General features: G+C 47.0%; 1 protein-coding gene across 1 annotated transcript in view; it reads right to left on the reverse strand.

The window, feature by feature from the left end:
• Positions 1-14,548, reverse strand: part of Scml4 (Scm polycomb group protein like 4) — an 88,250-nt gene extending 73,702 nt beyond the window's left edge. The window contains exon 1 of the mRNA XM_055616022.1: positions 14,447-14,548. The gene's annotated coding sequence lies outside the window, so the exon portion shown is untranslated. The remainder of the gene's footprint in view (positions 1-14,446) is intronic.
• Positions 14,549-17,500: the final 2,952 nt, after the last annotated feature.

The raw sequence follows: 17,500 nt of genomic DNA on the forward strand, positions 1-17,500 counted from the left end.
AGATAGATAGATAGATAGATAGATAGATAGATAGATAGATAGATAGATAGATAGATCGATCGATCGATCAACGGCTGCTATTCCAGCTCAGGAATAGAACCAGCGAAGCAAGTCCTCAGGCTCACATCTGTTTCCACAACAACCACAATAGCACCGCCCTCTCTCCCCATGCCTGAAGATCTACCAGTGCATATAGAAAATATAGTGGTCCTTCTCTAATGCTCGCAGGATGGTGTGAAAGGGGCAGTGAGCTAGCGTTACTCCCGGGCTGGGGCGGGGTGGGGTTGAGAGGGGGTCAGACATCTGCCAGGCACTGGCCACTACAGGCACCTGCCTCTGTTCTGGAGGCTCAGTCAGAAGGGTGGGTGTCGCCATCAGTAAGAACCCCAAATCAAGGTTGCCCACACTCGCTTGTCTCACTATAGCTCTCTGCACATTGCCTGCCACACCAGGCAGGGACCAGAATACAATAGAAATCCCCAGTCAAGGTACATGGTGTAAAAAGTGGCCAAAGAAAAGCAAAATCCCCGGGAACATCTCTAACGCCCAGGTGAGCTGTCCTGGGGAGGTTTCCCCTCTGACTTAGCATGCCGAATGTAAAGGCTGTGTCCAACCCCCTCACACCTGCACCATCCACCGGGTATGAGCTGCAGTCGGGAGTTACAGCGATGCTCTTCCAAAGCTGCGTGCACATGACTCTGCCTTGCTCATCATCAAATTAATATGTTCTCAAATTAACCGGCTACTGCTGACAGCGGCCTTGACACAGGATTCAGGAACGCAGGACTTTTGTTCTGACCCTGGCACTGTCGCTGCTGCTGCTGCAGCAAGGAGCTCAGACTCAGGCAATGAAGCATCTCATGGAGAGGCCATCCAACAGAACAGAATTGGAGTAGAGAAAACCTGGCCAAAAGGGTGAAAGTTTGGTTCAAAATTTTCACTTACTCAGGTCTCTTAACCATCAATACTTGGCTCCCAACTAGTATGTAAAGCATCTTAGGGTAACTCAGGACCACTGGCAGCACTACCAGGTAGGACACTGGACCTGACTCAGCAAGTGTAATAGACTAGTGCTGTAGGGATATCAAAGGGGAAAGAAGAAACGGGACTTTCTTCTTTAAAAGGGACTTGGGGACATGACGACCACCTGCTCTCCTGGGGGAGAGCTGGAGCCTCTGTGGATCGCTGGCTCTCTAGAGTGAGTACAGCAGGAACAAGACAAGCCTAAATGTTCAGGGAATGCAGGCATTTGCTCAGTGGTGAGGCCATTAGGCGGCATGGTTACCACCGATCCAGAGGTGTGGTCTTAGGTAAGCACTTGTGTTCCTTTCGTGTGCTGAACTTCTAACCGGCAGTGTGACTAGAAGCGAAGACAGGTCCCTTACAGAATTGAGTAAGGGTGAAGTCATAAGGGTGAGGCCCCAAACCAATGAAACTGGCGCCTTTAAAAGAAGAGAAGGTATGCTGGAGAGATGGGTCAGTGATTAAGAGCACTTTTTGCTCTTGCAGAGGACCCAGGTTCAATTCCAGGCACCCGCATGATGGCCCGCGCGCCATTTGTTTTTAACTCCAGTTCTGGGGAATCTAAAGTTCTCTTCTGACTCCCCTGGGCACCCAGTATCTGTTTTGGGCACATGCATACATGAAGCCATACATTTGTACACATAGAAAATAACTAATATTTTTTAAAGAGGAGAAAGAGACACTAGAGGGGCACCACGGAGAAGAGCACGTGGCAGGACATAACCTCCGTGAGCAAGGAGAGACGTCTGAGGACACCCAGCCCCACTGGCATCAGAGAAAAGACAAACTTCTATGCCTTGGCCCCTTAGGCTGGACCTGGTAAACACTCTTTCTTTTCTTTCTTTCTTTCCTTCCTTCTTTCTTCCTTTTGCCATGAAACAGGTCGCCACCATTTAAATCCTCCCTGTGGTTATATCCTCAGTAGATCACTTTGTGAACTTGCTTGGCTTTTTGGTTTGGGTTTTGTTTTCTGATTTGTTTTTAGACAAAGGTCTCCCTCTCTAGCCCAGGCTGGCTATAACTCACGGCAGCTCTGCCTCAGCCTGCTAAGGGCTGCGGTTACAGAGACACCGCACCCAGCTTGTTTTATGGCACTCGCTCCATCTCCTTCTGGATCCACCCACCCCTCTCTCTACCATTTCTCCTCATGACTGAGGGCAGGAGCTTCCACACTGTCCTTGGAGGCTGGAGATGGTCTTAAGGCAGTTATTGATCACACGAATTTACAGCACGTTGGTGGCACTGGGGTTATTCTAATCGTCCTACTCAAAACCCATCCACCTGAAAACAACAGATCTATCTTCTTCAGCACAGTCACGGCCTCCATCCTTGCCTTTCTGCTCTGCAGCCTCATTCGAGTGAAAGAGGCCAGAGGTAAACCTGCTGGCTTAAAGACGTGTCATGCTGCTTCTTCAGTTAGTCAGGACACAGATTCACAGACAGAAGGTACTGGCTGAGTGAAACTGATGGTGTCACAAAATGTCATCTAGACAGAGTCCAGACAGGGACGGAAAATGTCAGCTCCCATCATGGCTGGGAAGCTTGGGCCTGCCACAGTTCCCACGATGTCCTGCTTCAGGCATCATAACTGACCAGCTGAACAGTTTTTCTCATGCCACTACGGAATCAGACTTGAAGATGCCTCACTATCTGACCAAACATTGGTTTGGTAGTTCTGAGAGTTCCTGAGGAGGTTTAACATTTGAATCAACAAAAAAGGAAAAAGCTGATGGCCTTCCTTCTATGGTCAGCTTCATCTAATCTAAAAGGTAAAGCACAAAAATGCTGGCCCTGTACTGAGTCCTGGGGAACCCCACCTGCCTGCCTGCACTGATTATTTTCTCAGAGCCTCAGATTCACTGATGTGTCTCCTCCTCCTCCGCTTGCAATTTTATTTGTATTTATGTGCATGGGTATGCTGTCTTCATGTTCATAAATGCACTGCTTTCTGCAAGCATGCTGTGCTTGCAGACAGTTGTGAGATGCCTTGGGTGCTGGGAACTGAACTCAGATCCTCTGTAAGAGCAGCAAGTGCTCTTAACTGCTGAGCCACCTCTCCAGCGCCAATGTCAATTCTTCTTCGTTCTCTCCAGCCCTAGTGTCCATTCAAGCCTACTGGCATGTGTACTAGAATTGTAACATTGATTCACTTATGTATCCCATTTACTAGTTGCAAACCCTGAACTTCCCGGTCTCAGTATCACATGAGCCAATTCCTCAGCTCAGACTCCATACCCACATGGTCTCCTGACCGATTCTGCGTCTCTGGAAATGCACCCCCGTATCACTCTTTTTTCCCGGTAGGATCTCTTTCTGCAGCCCTCGCTGACCTCAAGCTTGTTTGCTATGCAGACCAAGTTTGCCTCAAACTTAAGAGACTCTCCCTGCCTTTTCCTCCAGAGTGCTGGCATTAAAAATATAGACAACCATAAACACTCCGTATCATGTTTCTAATATGTATTAAACCTTACATGTTCTGCTTAAATAAGAAATGCCGAACTAAAACTTTCAATAAGCACGCTTTTAAATGTGAGTTCCTACTCTGTTGCATAGGCTGGTCTTGAACTCCTGGACTCAACCACCCTCCTACCTCTTGTGTAGCTGAGACTACAGACACACACCAACATGCTCCACTAAAATAGGTTTGCAATAAAACTTAGTCACACTTATAAACTCACATGAATGACTTGGTGTTAAAAATGTAAGTACAGGGGCCTCTAGGAAGCTGACAGTGCTCCAGGCAGCAGCACCGCAGCCCTGGGCAGGACCAGTTGGACTCAGGACTTACTACCAAAAATTAAAAAAAAAAAAAAAAAAAGACTTGAGATTGGGAGAAAGATGTGGGAGAGGGGATTCAGCAGGAGGGAGGACCGAGGAGTGAATATGATCAAAATACATTGTACACATATATAAATCCCTTCAATAAAAACACTGTATGTAAGCAGACATATTAACTACAAATTCAGTACAAGTTAATTGGCTCCTCTCTGAAAACTCATACTTCTCCTGGCAACTGTACAGCCTAGGACACGGATTATGGGATGAGCCTGAAGCAAAGCATTTGTCCCTCATTTCAGTCTGCACTTGTTGACGATCAACTGTGCTGTGTGGCAAATCATACCTCCTTTTCCTCGATGTCAAGTTCCTTCTTTCTTAGGTATAAAAATAATTGTTAGCAGGAGGTAACTTGTCACTGGGTCCCGACGATCTGTTGCTGCATTAAGAACTTGGTGGTTTAGGATAGGTCGGGAGTTGAGGCAAAACTCAGTGAGGCTTTTAATTTTTTCCCGCCGACATATCTTTATGAATTATCTGGGAATTTCATACAATGCACACCTGATCACACCAGCTTCTCATTCCTCCCATGTCCAGCCAGCCCCAACCCTTGGGCCATCTGCCTCCCCTCTCCCCCCAAAAAGAAAAAATATATCAAGTGCAATTTGTGTTGCTCATATACTCACTGGAGCATAGTCGAACTCCCAGTGGCCTGCTCCTTAAAGAAAACTGAGTCCTTCCCCTGCTCCTCCACCACCCCTCGCCCTAACAGAAGCCATCAACCTCGAAGACCTACACCTTTCAGCATCTTTGTTGCCATTTTTAAGGACTCTTTTCAATAGTTTCCTATTTGAACTGTTTCCTTTGGAGAGTTGAGGTGGCAGAGGTTGGTACAGAAGCCTTCAATACCTCTCATACTCAATTATGAGTCTGCAGTCATCAAGACCACTGCAAAAGAAGCTTCCTTGCCCGTAGCAGCCTCCAGCAGCACAGATCTCGGACCTCAACACACCCTGATCACAGATCAACATGGTCTCCAGCAGCAGCATGGACCAAAGACACCAACACAGCCTCAGGTAGCAGTACAGATCATGGGCATCAACATGGACCACCAAAACCAACATGGCCTCTCCCTCGGGCAGTAAGCACAGACATCAACCTGGCCTCCTGAGGCAGCGTGGACCACAGACATCAACACCGGCTGCTGTAACAGCACGGATCGTGGACATCAGCGTGGCCTCCTGCAGCAGCACAGATCACGGGAGTCTTTTGAGGAGGCCTAATCCAGAAAACGAACCATTCTTCATCTAGGATATCTTGTTGCTCAGGCTCAGGTGATTGGGGCCAGGGTTTGGAGGCAGAACCTTCCAGAGCTCCAGGCTGCGGCGCATGCTCCCTTGTCCACTGCGCCCCGCTCGCTTCTCTGTCTCCCCCTCTCTCTGTGGAATGAATACTGTTCAGTTCTGTTATCTTCCCATCTACCTCACATTCATTTATTAAAGTGGTGTTGCAAAGGGCACGAGTCACATTGTATTATTTTGCTCAAACAGTTTTTGTTTTCTTTTCTTTTCTTTCCTTTTCTCTTTTCTTTTCTTTGTTGCTGTTCTAGAGATACTGCATGCTCTCTGCAGTCTCATCTTCTGTTGTCTGTCTTGCCTCAAAGCCTCCTGGATGTGTGTTCTGGGGTACTGTCTCTCTGGCTCCTCTGAGCATCCCTGCAACCCTTTTGGATGCTGGGAGCTGCCACCATCTTGAATCAACAGGGTTTTTTGTTTGTTTGGTTGGTTGTTGTTGTTTTAAGATTTAAAACCTTTTATTTTACAGTGTTTTTCCTGCATGTATGTCTACGCCCACCATATGCATGCCTGGTTTGTGAGGAGGCCAGAAGAGGGCACCAGAGTCCCTAGAACTGGAGTTATTCAGATTTGAGCTGCCATATGGATGCTGGGAATCGAACCCAAGTCCTCAGCAACAGTGGTGAGTGCTCTTAATCAGATGTTTAAGGAGGGAATGGAAAATAACTGCAGTGGTGAGTGGCATGGCCCACAGGTGTTCAGCTAGGTGGGGGGGCTCTTGGCAAGGAGTTGGTCATGGTTTCACTTGGCACAGCGGTGGAGCCACAGTAAGCGTGCCTGGCACTAGGAAGCTAGACAAGCTGGTCACCTGTGCTAGGTGGGGCAGAATGGCACAACAAAGCACTGTCCTGCAGAATAGAAAACACTCATCTTTCTGAAGCTATGTGTAACTTCGGCTTATTATGAATACGCAATACATCTCAGCCTGCTTTCTCTTCCACAACAAAGTGCTTGAAGCTAGAACTTTATAAAGAAAAGTGGTTTATTTGGCTTAGAACCTGGGCTTCCAGGTTCAAAGCCCAAAGACTTGAGATTGGGTAGTCTGGTCAGATGGACCGTCCTGGTGAAGGTGGCCCTAATTACTTTACCTAGGCCTCACCCACTATCTTTGTACCATGTGGGGGAGCCCAGCTTCCGGCACAGGAATCTCTTGGAGACAGACTCAAACCTTATCCAAGCCTTCCCTGAGCATTTGCTTTCCAGGAATGTAATTGGTACATAGACTGAAAGTGGACTGTTCATAATTTTGTCCAGAATTGCAGGGCATGGATTTACCATTTCAGGAAATCACGTCACCAGTGTCAATGGCAGCTGGTGTTAGCGATTGTAGTCTGCGTTGGAGCTCCTGGGAGCAAGTGTCACTGAGAAGCTCTCCAAATTGCTCTGCCATCACCCCTCTCAATGCTTCAATCATGACCGCATACTAACTTTCCTAAGATTGAGGGTATGGATGGGTTATATTTTCTAGGAATTTTGCTTCAGGATTGTAATGAGGACGTTAAAAGTATCTGTGATAAAAAAGGGAGGAACGAGGGCTCGGTGCTTTAAAAACAAGTTTTCTGAGCCCCACACTGCCTTTCCAAGTGGGAAGACAGCAAGTGGTTTCCTCTTGGAGGCAGGCAGGACCTAAAACAACCCCGCCTGACTGGGAGGAACAGCTGGTGCTGGGCATGAGAGAGCTCTTTCTTCTCAGCCTAGCCCATTGCCCAAACCTGAGAAGGCAGATTGCACACAGCCATGTGGTCCTGGGCAAGCTATGGATGGAAGCCTTGGTGTCCCCTTCTGAGTGACATAAACAAACAGCCTCTCGTGTGCTGGCATCTTAAGTGTACTGGACAAGGTATGTACAGCATTACTCTCTGTCTCAATAAACACAAACACCACCTTCTTGTGTGGACACCTACAAGTTACCGATAACTTAGCACTTATCGCTTGCTAAGCCCGTTTCAGTGTTCTGCTTGATCTAAACTACCTCGGCAACGAGGAGCAACAAGGAGAACCACCTCTAGGAAGAAAAAAATGTTCTAGAATTCTCAAAGATGCCCTTCAGTCCAGGGCGTCACACTGGTAGGCAGGCAACTAGCAGCTTTTTGTAACCGAAGTCTATGTGGCTTCACAGACCTCTCTGTGTAGTTCTGAGGATAATCGATAAGCGTGAGCCCTCAGAAGAGAGAGTAGCTGCGGAAGTACTGAAGAAAAAGATGGCTTTGCTTACAATTGGAGCACCCTAAGGATGGAAAGGCAGAGGCTGAGCTGTCTGCACCCCCTCAAGATGCTGCACAGGTGCCAGGCCCTGTTCTGGGAGGCTGACCTTCAGCCCCTATCCATCTGGGTGTCTGAGGTTTGCCTGAGGACAGTGGCTCAGGTTATAAGTTCTTGCTTTTAACTCTTTCTTCCAATGCCCAGTGTTGAGTGCATCGTTTTGGTGGGCATGTTTAGGCTGCTAATCTCTAAAACAGAATGAGCAAGCTAAAAAATGGGGGCTTACTGGGGCCTGTAGTCTCCACACAAAATCTTCTCACCCCATCTATTATCTGTGCTCAGGGAAGAGAGAGAGCGCCCTGGAGCCTGGGAGCTGCTGCATTGAGCAGGGGTCAGAAGGCAGGAAACCTCAGCCCAGCTCCCGGGCCTGGATTTGCGTAGCTGGGTCCAGAAGCCACATAACTCACAAAGCCCTGTGCTGAAATCATCCAGGAACAGCCAGGCCTCTGATCCTATGGAAATATTTTTCTCTCCAGCTTGAAAAATGCCAAATGTAGTTAGAAAAATGACCTGGCCTGTGTCCAGAAATAGTGATACAAGTTTCAGATGAGCATAGTTCTAATTTATTTCTCACTATCCTGGTCTCAAACAAGTTAGTAAGGATTCAAGTTCCTAACCTTTGACCTGAAGAGAGACTTGGGACTCTGCTAAGGGTACACAGACACACACACATACACACATACACACACAGACACACAGACACACACACACACACACACTTTCCCACGAACCTTTCTGAATGTACCTTTTCCTCTCTCTGCTCTTATAGCACCTTTGGTTGTTTTGCCCTTTACTAGACTTGAGCCAAATGACTTCCACCTAAGAGGAAAGGCCAGAAAAGAAAGAGCCTTCCCTCTGTGCCTCACTGTCACCAGCAGCCATGCTCTCTACATATCACAGCCCAAATTAATTTTCTCACTCCCCTTTGTGAAGAGAATTTATCCTCATTTGCTCTCATTAAAGCATCATACACTTGTACAATTTCTCGCTTGGGGACCAATTAGCTACATCCACATCAAGCCCAGATATAAGCCCAACCTACTGTTGATTGTTTTATTATGTTAAGTATTTATGTTAAGTATTAAACAAAAGCTAGTTGTGCATGGTGGCACATGCCTTTAGTCCCAGCACTAGGGAGGCAGAGACAGGCAGGACTCTGTCAGTTCAAGGCCAGCCTGGTCTACAAGGCAAGTTTCAAGCCAGCCAAGGCCACATAGTGAGACCTTGTCTCAAAGATAATAACAACACACACACACACACACCACCACCACCACCACCACCACCACCACCACCACCACCAAATAAAGAAACAAACAGGAGCTGTATCTGCAAACTGGTGATGGAAACACTGTCCCGCTGTTTCCATGCTTAGTTATAATCGGCGCAACAAAGGTTTACATACAGTCTTCCATTTGACTCTTTCTTGCAAATCAGACACTCAGGCAGACACTAGCATATTTTGGCCCCGCAAAGGGTGAATAAAATGGAAGGACCAATGTACCAGCAGCCATTGGATGGACCCTAAATCTCAAGGCATGTTTCAGTGTGGTGACTAGGGGAGAAAGGATGAACCCGGGCCCATGATCACAGGCTGAAAAATGACAGAAACCTCCTGCCACAGGGGTGGACTGTACCGGTCAGTACCCCGATGCCTTGTGGAATAATTTCAGTCGTAGCTGACGGTCTGATAGAGCTGTCACATTTCCCCAGTTTCCTGACAAGGAGGACTGTTGAGCCTAAGGAGGGGTGTGCAGCCTCTTTTCTGAAAAGCCGAAGAGAAGGCTTGAGGCTGGGAATGTCTCAGTGAGGTCAGTGACATGATTTGCTGTGCAAGCATGAGGACCAAGTTTGGATTTCCCACAGCCATATTTAAAAAAGCCAGGCATGGTGAGATCAGTGTGGGATTCCAGCACCAGGGAGGCAGAGGCAGACTCCTGGGGGCCCGCTGGCCAGCCAGTCCAGACCATCAGCACGATCTAGGTCCATGAGGGACGCTGTCTCACAAAATAAGACAGCCATTGAGGGAGACACCTGAAGTCATCCTCTGGTTTCCACAAACACAAATACATGTGTGCATGCTTGCAAATGCACACACATGCACATACAAAGGATGAGTCTTGCACCAGGTATGGTAGTAGCCCAGAAATGGTTAGGTCCAAAGTGATGTTTCCGTTATACAAACTTCTAATCTCATTTCCAAAATCAAAAGTGTGACTCTGCCAGCTGACTTCCATCATGGCTTTCCCTCACTTCTTCCTTTTCTTGCTCACAAAGTCAAAACAGGATTCCAATCCTGAGGCCACCCCAGGCTGGCTTAGAGGCCAGTGTCATGGCAGAGCCTCAGATATGGCCACTCTGAGATCACACGTGACTGGAGAATGGGCCAAAGGCACAGCTCTGGATATTATAGAAACATGCATCCTGTGTTTCACCCTGGTTTTCTCATTATAGACTTGATGTCCTGGGAAGACATGTAGGTAAGAGGGAGAAAAAGAGAAAAGCCGTCCTCCTACCCATACTCTGTCACCTGAGAGCCATAGTCTACTTCTCTCTGGCTGAACCTTTTCTAAACTCCTTTCCTGGGATCTATCCCAGCATCCTTTGCCACTCGCCCACAGTTCCGTCTCCTTGCTTCACCTGGACCTCGATGGGACAAGTCTTTGCTTCGCTTGCATCTGTCCCTTCAAAAAAGTTCTTTATTGCTTTCAAGCCATGTGTATCTGTTTCGAACCAATGACATTTCAGCACTGGGAAGGAGGCGTGTGTGTCGGGGGGAGGGAGAGCTTTGGTTACCAAATATTGAGCTCTCAAAGGCTGAGGGGTCTAGGCAGCCAGCATTGGCACCTTTCGAAGCACACTGGGGTTTTTTTATGCCCTGGCCTGTTGATGCTCTCCCAGCAGCCAGCTCCACGCCTCCCTCCGCCGTCACGACTTCTGCAGAAATCAAGGCTGTTGTTCCTTGGTCCTCCTGAGAGTCAGGCAGCAGGGATGTGCACAGATTCTCAAATATCCACAACCGTGCAAGTGAGTCCAGACGGTGGGAAGAGGAGCTGCGCCAGAGAGGCCTTCCAGGAGAGCCGAGGACGCACTCCATTGGCTTCAGGTTTTCCCTGGGACTCCACGGAGTGACTTCTTAGTTTAGTACAAACTCAGGACTGCCCCTAAGCGATCAGGTTTTTTCTTCCCTGAATGAGTAACCCAAACTGTAATCATCCCACAACGTGGGAAGAATCATCCCCTTATCTGTGGCTAAGCTGGCTCCACCTGGTTACAGGGAGCAGCTTGATTCCAAAATCCCACCTGACTGAAGGCAGGGCCATACTTGTCTCAGGGGGAACTGCCTGCCTAGACCTTGACACTAGCATCCCAGCCTGACCAGAAGTGTGTGTGTGTGTGTGTGTGTGTGTGTGTGTGTGTGTGTGTGTGGTGCTTTTGGTTCTGCTGAAGCCTCCTCTTAGATGTAGAATGCTTGGATCCCGTGGTCCATAGCCATCAGTTTGGATAAATCAGCTAGATTGCAAACTCCTGGGCACGACCAAAAGGGTCTCCAGCCTGAACTTCCCCATCTAAATATCTGCATCTGACAGCCCACCAGTTCAGCCTTGCAGAAATGCAGGAGAATACAGCTTCTTGCCAGGACAGAAACTGAGATACACCCGTTGAGAATGAACCCAGTGGCTGTGCTTGAGCCCGCAAACCATGATTCGTCATCATGGCTTCCAGCCAGAAGACTGGGGTTTGCTGAGGGAAAGGTAGAAACAGAAAAAATGAACAAAGAGAAAGTAACCAATTCTAATGCAACCCAATATTCTGAGCTATTCTGGGTCTCAGACGTTTCACCAGGATTTGAGTGATCTTAACGGTCCTTGAGCCACAACTGAAAAATGCCACAATAGATATTTGAATTAAAAACCACTAGGTTCGCCAAAAGACCAATTGTTAAAAAATTGGCAGCATTCCAAAGAACTTAGCAGGCGGCATACTGCCCGGGGCTCAGAGAATCGCTAATTCTAGAGAAAGTTAATTATCACCTTATTGATAAAAGGGTAATTTTTAAAGCTTGTAGTATGGCTTTTGTGTCTCATTAATTAAAATTTAGAGTAATTTACTAGACACCCTGGCGGCTGCTAAAACATTATATTTGTACCAAACCATCTGATTTTTTTCCCTCCTAGGGACCATTTGAGTCCCCATCGCTCCTCACCTGCCTTTGAAAGCAACAAAAACATTTTAAAATGAGGAAAAATGTGTAAATCTCAGCCATTTGGGAGATTTCAGGATTAAGACGTAGAATATCCAAGGAAGCTTTTTTAAAAGCTGTCTCGGAGCTAGGTGCGGTGGCATGTGCCTTTAATCCTAGCACTCAGGGAGGCAGAGGCAGGCAGATCGCTGAGAATTCAAGGCCAGCCCTGTCTACAAATCCAGTCCAGAACAGCCAAGGCTACACAGAAAAACCCTTTCTCAAAAAACAAAACAATAACAACAACAACAAAACAAACCTGAGTTTGCCCATCAAAAGAAAGAAGCCTGTGTGCTTACACCTGAGGCAAGACAGCTCTGATGAGCATCACTCCCTAAACAGGAAGGCAATTTTACAGTCCCTGATGACTAGATGGGAAAAGGGTCTGTCTTTATCTTCATCCCAAATCCATTCTCGAACCAAATCTAAGGGAGAAAGAATTCTAAATCTCCAAGGAACACATAGCCCATGGATCTAGAGGTCCTGCGATGCTGAGCTTTCGGAGGGACCTACTTAGGGAGAGGAACCCCAAGGAACTCTGAATTTTGACCTTCCCTTTGCTTCCTCTGCCCCAACCAATGCTGTTCTAAAGTGTGTGTACGTGCATGTGGTTTGCCCTTAGATCTTGCAAAGCTGTAGACAGACCTAAGAAACACTCTGAATTTTGTGTTCCACACCCCAGCTTTCTGACAGAAAAGTCGCTCTTCAGTGAGCGTCCCTTGTTACGTTCGTTTCCTTAAGCTTACTGAAGTAAAGCATTTGAGATCCAACACTAGGGTTAAAAAGAAGCAAATAAAAACCACCATATTATGAAGGTTTAAGGCAAGCTGATCATGATTTTTCCACCATTTAGTAATTAAAAAAAAAAACAAAAAACTTCTGTCTTTGTCCTTTAGGGTATTGTTAGAATTTTATCATACACGAGCAGTTTTGAGTATACTATATGTCCTTGCTTTCTTGAGTCGTCAAGATCAAAGTGCAGGAGTCGGGGTGACAGCGTTTGGGTTTGGCTTGCTTCCCAGAAGCTGATCTCCTGTGACCTCCAACCTTCACCCCCACCAGAAGCAGAAAGTGAAACTACAGCGGCTTTCACCACCAGCAACAGAAAAGACCTGCAGGAAGCAGCCACGCCGGCCCACTCCTTTTCCTGTCTTCTTACTGCTAAGATACACCTCTTAAGAATAAAACAAAGGTAGACTTGGTGACCTGGGGAGAAATTTAAATGTGATGGACAACTGAAATTTGTGGGCTTACGGGATCTGTATGCCCTTTTCAGACACTACGAACGGGGACAGGCGGGCACCTGGAGAGGGGTCCCTCCATAAACCCAGTCTTAGGAGCGATAGAAAATAATTGCATGTTTTAAAAACAGTTGAAAGCTCTATTTTAAAAGTAGATTGCGAAGCCATGGAGCAACTTCTCTGCGTGGATCATCTATGTTCGCATGTTAGATACATATTGGTAGTGACTCGGAGCTGGCTTTCTAGGTAATCATAACCCAGTCGCTGTTGTTCAAATAGTCAGTAGACTGAGCGAAGCAACAAAACGTCCCAAGAAATACTCTGTCGAAATTGTGTGCCTTGTCCTCTACAGTTATTTCTATACTTTTATGCTTTCTCTCCAGACATTCCATTTTGGTTTTGTTTTTAATGAGAAGAAGGAAAGTTTTGAGGCAGGAAAGGCAACTGTGTCTCTCACTCTTCAAAAAAAAAAAAAAAAAAAAAAAAAAAAAGTTCCATAATTGGGAAAGGAATTAAAAATACAGAGAGCACAGCAAACATGTCTGTTCTGGCGGGTCTGGGCGACTTTTCAGATACCCCAGGAAAAAGCCAGTTTCTCAGAGATGCTGCTGATGGTCTCAGCCCCCTTGAGAAATGGCATGACCCTGGAAAGACAACCCAGCAAGCCGCCCCTGGTTTGTCACCACAGATAACGGCAAGAACTTAGACTCCAACACGTCAGCAATGAGTGAAAACTGCTCACTCTGCAGCAAGCTCAACACCGAACCCCCGCCCCCGGTCCCGTCCATCTCTCACAGCAACCTGCAGATTGGGGCAGCAGGCAGGACAAGCAGAAGGGGGCTCAGGTCACACAGTGCTGGGCCTGGGGAGGAGGTGACTTTGTCTTTGAACTTGGGGAAACTCCTCCAAACATTCCACACTAAGTTGGGATTGGTTTCCCCCCTAACAAAACTAACAGAAGCAACCAGCAAGCAAGCAATCCTATCCTCCGCTACGACCGGTAAATCAGCAACCGACACAAAGACACGAATATTGCATCTGGAAAATTCAAAATAAGTTAGATAAAATGTGACCTTAAAAAAAAAATGCTTGGATGTGTGTTTGCAAAGCACCCGTTTTAATAATAAATTTTAGGCAAATGTCAGTAACCTAAAACACACTGCAATTTTTAAATTAACAAAGCAAAGCAAAAGTATTATTAGGTGAGGAAAAAAAAAAAAGCCAACCAGTTATCCGAGTTCATGCTTGAAAATAAAAAAAAAAAAACTTTGTGCCTTTTTCCATGCAGACTTAAAGAGCACCGTGTACCTACTGAAAAATATATAAACTATGTATTTCTGCATTACACCTTCCTCTCAGCTATCATTAAGAAATCAAACATTGCATTTTGCATGTTAGAATCTGAAGTTTACCGAGTTGCAGCACCAGGCACTCATGCCACGGAGGCCAAGAAACCCTCCCAAATAAACTACACCCGGTAACCTGTTGTGCGGCCAGCCCACAGAGAAGGACGAGCATCACGGCACACCCTCGGCGTGCGTCTCCCTTACCTACAGCCTGGTCACAGAGCCCTGGTCAGGGTGTTGATCAATCAGGTCGGGAGTGTTGCCTCGGAGGACAGGTGACTTCCTGCACGAGCACCCTGGGTATTGCACAAGCTGCTGTCCAGCCGTGGGCTGCTGCTCACGGCTTAGTCTCCAGCAGCCCTGCTCGCGCCGCTGCAAACATCTCATTAGACTAATGCATTCAGCACAGGCGGAACACTCGATTTACCATAGCTACAGCAGTGAATTTCCATTACGATGACAGCTTCAACCACATCATGTCCGGAACACCAGCCAACCACTGGCTTCTAAAGAACACACACATTTTACATGCAGAAAGGGAGGACTCTGTGTGTGTGAGTGTGTGTGTGTGTGTGCGTGTGTAGTGTTTCTTTCCTCTTTATAGCCCAACTAGGAGAAATGCACAGTGGAGCTTTTTGTCAGCACGAGGTGCCTGGGTAGTGACACTTCTGCTTTTTGGATAGTTACTTCCTTCTAATAAAACTGAATTATGTCACAATAATCAGAATGGGTGTTTCCTACATTTCAGTTTTCATTACCCCTCCTTCGTTGCCATAGAAACCAGACTGTAACATCATCTCTTTGTCCCAGTCCTGCATCCGTGAGGGCTACACCAGGCTTATAAGACTGTAGCGATCTGACAAGGCCAGGGTTTGGCTTGGGTGGGTGAGGGGGTAGGAAAAAAAAGAACAATGCTATCCTGGCAGCCTGGTTGTTCCAGAAAGCCTGTGTGTTATCAGAGGGCTGTGCCTATGCGGGTGATGGATCACGGCTGTACCTGCCAGCTCCACATTTAATACCACGTGGCTCCACATCTGTATGTGCACATGTGTGTTCTTCCATGCCCAAATATGCTTGGGACCTGCCCAGGAAAGGAGGTGTCACACAGGAAGGGGCTGCCATCTCTCCTCCACACACAATGCCTTTCCACTAAACCAGTTTACCCCACACCAGGGACCTCTGCTCCTCCCTTCTTTTTACAAAGTGAGGCAAGGTTTTCTGCTGCCGACTTCACTCCCTCTGGGGATCTGGGGTGCATCCCTAGCTCTCCCACGGGGGAAAATGCCTGTTCTATAAATACAGGCTGCCTACCAGGCTTGCTTGTAGGGCCAGGCAGCATGCTCGGTCAGCCAGGACTGGCCATCGGCTAAAGGACTCTGGTAGGTCTGTGTCACAGCTTAGCCAGATGCTGAAAATAATAAAGAAGGAACTACAGTCTGAAGTTTGTCTGAAGGCATGTGCAGTCTGAAATAAAGTTGTCCCATCACATTAAATAGATACGGAAGTTTGATGTCTTTGAAGTCAAAGCATTATACTTACTGAGAAAGAAAGAATTCATTCCCTGGGTGGCATGTGTCCTTCCTGCCTGTGGCAGCTGCCTGCCACCGCCCTCACCACTCTGCCTCAGGTTGGTTCCCACGCTGGCCCTGGCCCAGCTTGGATGGCAGTCTCTCTTCCTATCAGGTGCCATGAAGAGTCACTCACTTGCACTGAAGCATACTATGCGCCCTTCCCTTTGACATCCAAGGGAATCAAAGGCTGAGTTCATCAAACAAGATCGGCCCAGGAAAAGCTCTCAATAAATTTCCATTTTATGAAAGATACGGACAGTTTGGCCCAAGCAGAAATTATTTTATGGCCATGGGAGGCAAACTTTGGGCTCAAATTCATGATGTAGATATGGAAAAGTAGATGCCTTCACCAAAAAAAAAAAAAAAAAAAAAAAGTGTAGACCACATGCGGTTAAGAGAGAATAGATGTGAATGGTCACAGGGCCGCTCCTCGTGGGAAGAGGCCGTAGAGAACACAGGTGCGTGTCTGAAGAAAGCACGTGGATTCACCACTGATTGACAACAATTGCTTTGGACTGTGTTTAAACTGAGCGCTTTGTTCTTTGAAAAGAAGCACGTTATGAAAGCGATGGGAAATGTAAAAACGAAGACGAGGAAAAGGAGGAGGAGAAAGAATCCATTCCTTTAGTTCATTTCATTGTTACATTTTGATGTTTTGTTTTTCTGTGGGAAAATGCAGGCTTGGTAGTTTTGCTGGGGGGGGGGGGATTTTTGTTTGTAATTTTATATATAATTGACTTCACTTACAGAGGAAAGGGGCCGGGCAGGAGATGAGAGGGAGAAAAGAAGCCAGGAGGCAGCTAGGCGCGAGCTGCGCACCTGTGATGTTAGCATTCAGGATCCTGAAGCAGAAGGAAATAGGCCAGCCTGGGCTACATGGTGAGGGAAACCTCAGCTATGGAGTGAGCTGGGCCAGCCGGGGGCGGGGGGGGGGGGTGGTGGAAATAGTAGGACCTGATGGATGGTTTAAATGTTGCCTGCACCAAGTCTCACACTGCGTTCCACGAAAGGGCACCTTGGATGAGCTGACGTCAACACGTAGTGTTTAGTGGCTCTTTGGATAAATTAAATCAATGTTTCTTAAGGAATTGAACCCAGTAGGAGAAAAGGCTTTGGTAGACTCTTCCCCTCCCCCACCTCCCACAAAAGAAAAAGGCAAACCTCTGGTTTTCTCTCCCAGGAAGATCCTGGGGAGCTCTGACTGAGCTGCACGGTCCATAGTCCCATGTCTTCGGACAGATGTGCTGTCCGTGGCTTGTCCCTAAGCCGGGTGTGCCTGGGTTACTGCCTTGCCACTCAGTGGGTCAACTTGGCAGCCACACATGAACTTGAAATTAACTAAAGCTGACTTGAAATGTTTAAATTTATATCACTAAGATTAACTGTGTGTACATGCAAGCACATTAGTCAAATTTCATCCTTCTTAACCATCACCACAGGACTTAAGTTACCAATATTTTATAAAAATATTGAATTTTTTTTATTCCAATAAAAATTTAAGCCAAGCATGTAAAAAAAGAGATCCTGTGGGATGGCAAGTATCAGCCAAAGGACTTTTAAGAGGCAAAGGGTCCTCCTCCTCCATCATGGCTCTGAGCTTGTATGCCTCTGGATGACTCTGGGAGATGGCTCCATAGATAACATGCTTGCTGCATAAACAGAGGGTCAGAGTTCAGAAGCCAAACCT

The sequence above is a fragment of the Psammomys obesus genome, unplaced genomic scaffold, assembly GCF_907164565.1.
Source record: "Psammomys obesus unplaced genomic scaffold, mPsaObe1.curated_primary_1811, whole genome shotgun sequence".
Classification (NCBI taxonomy): Eukaryota; Metazoa; Chordata; class Mammalia; order Rodentia; family Muridae; genus Psammomys; species Psammomys obesus.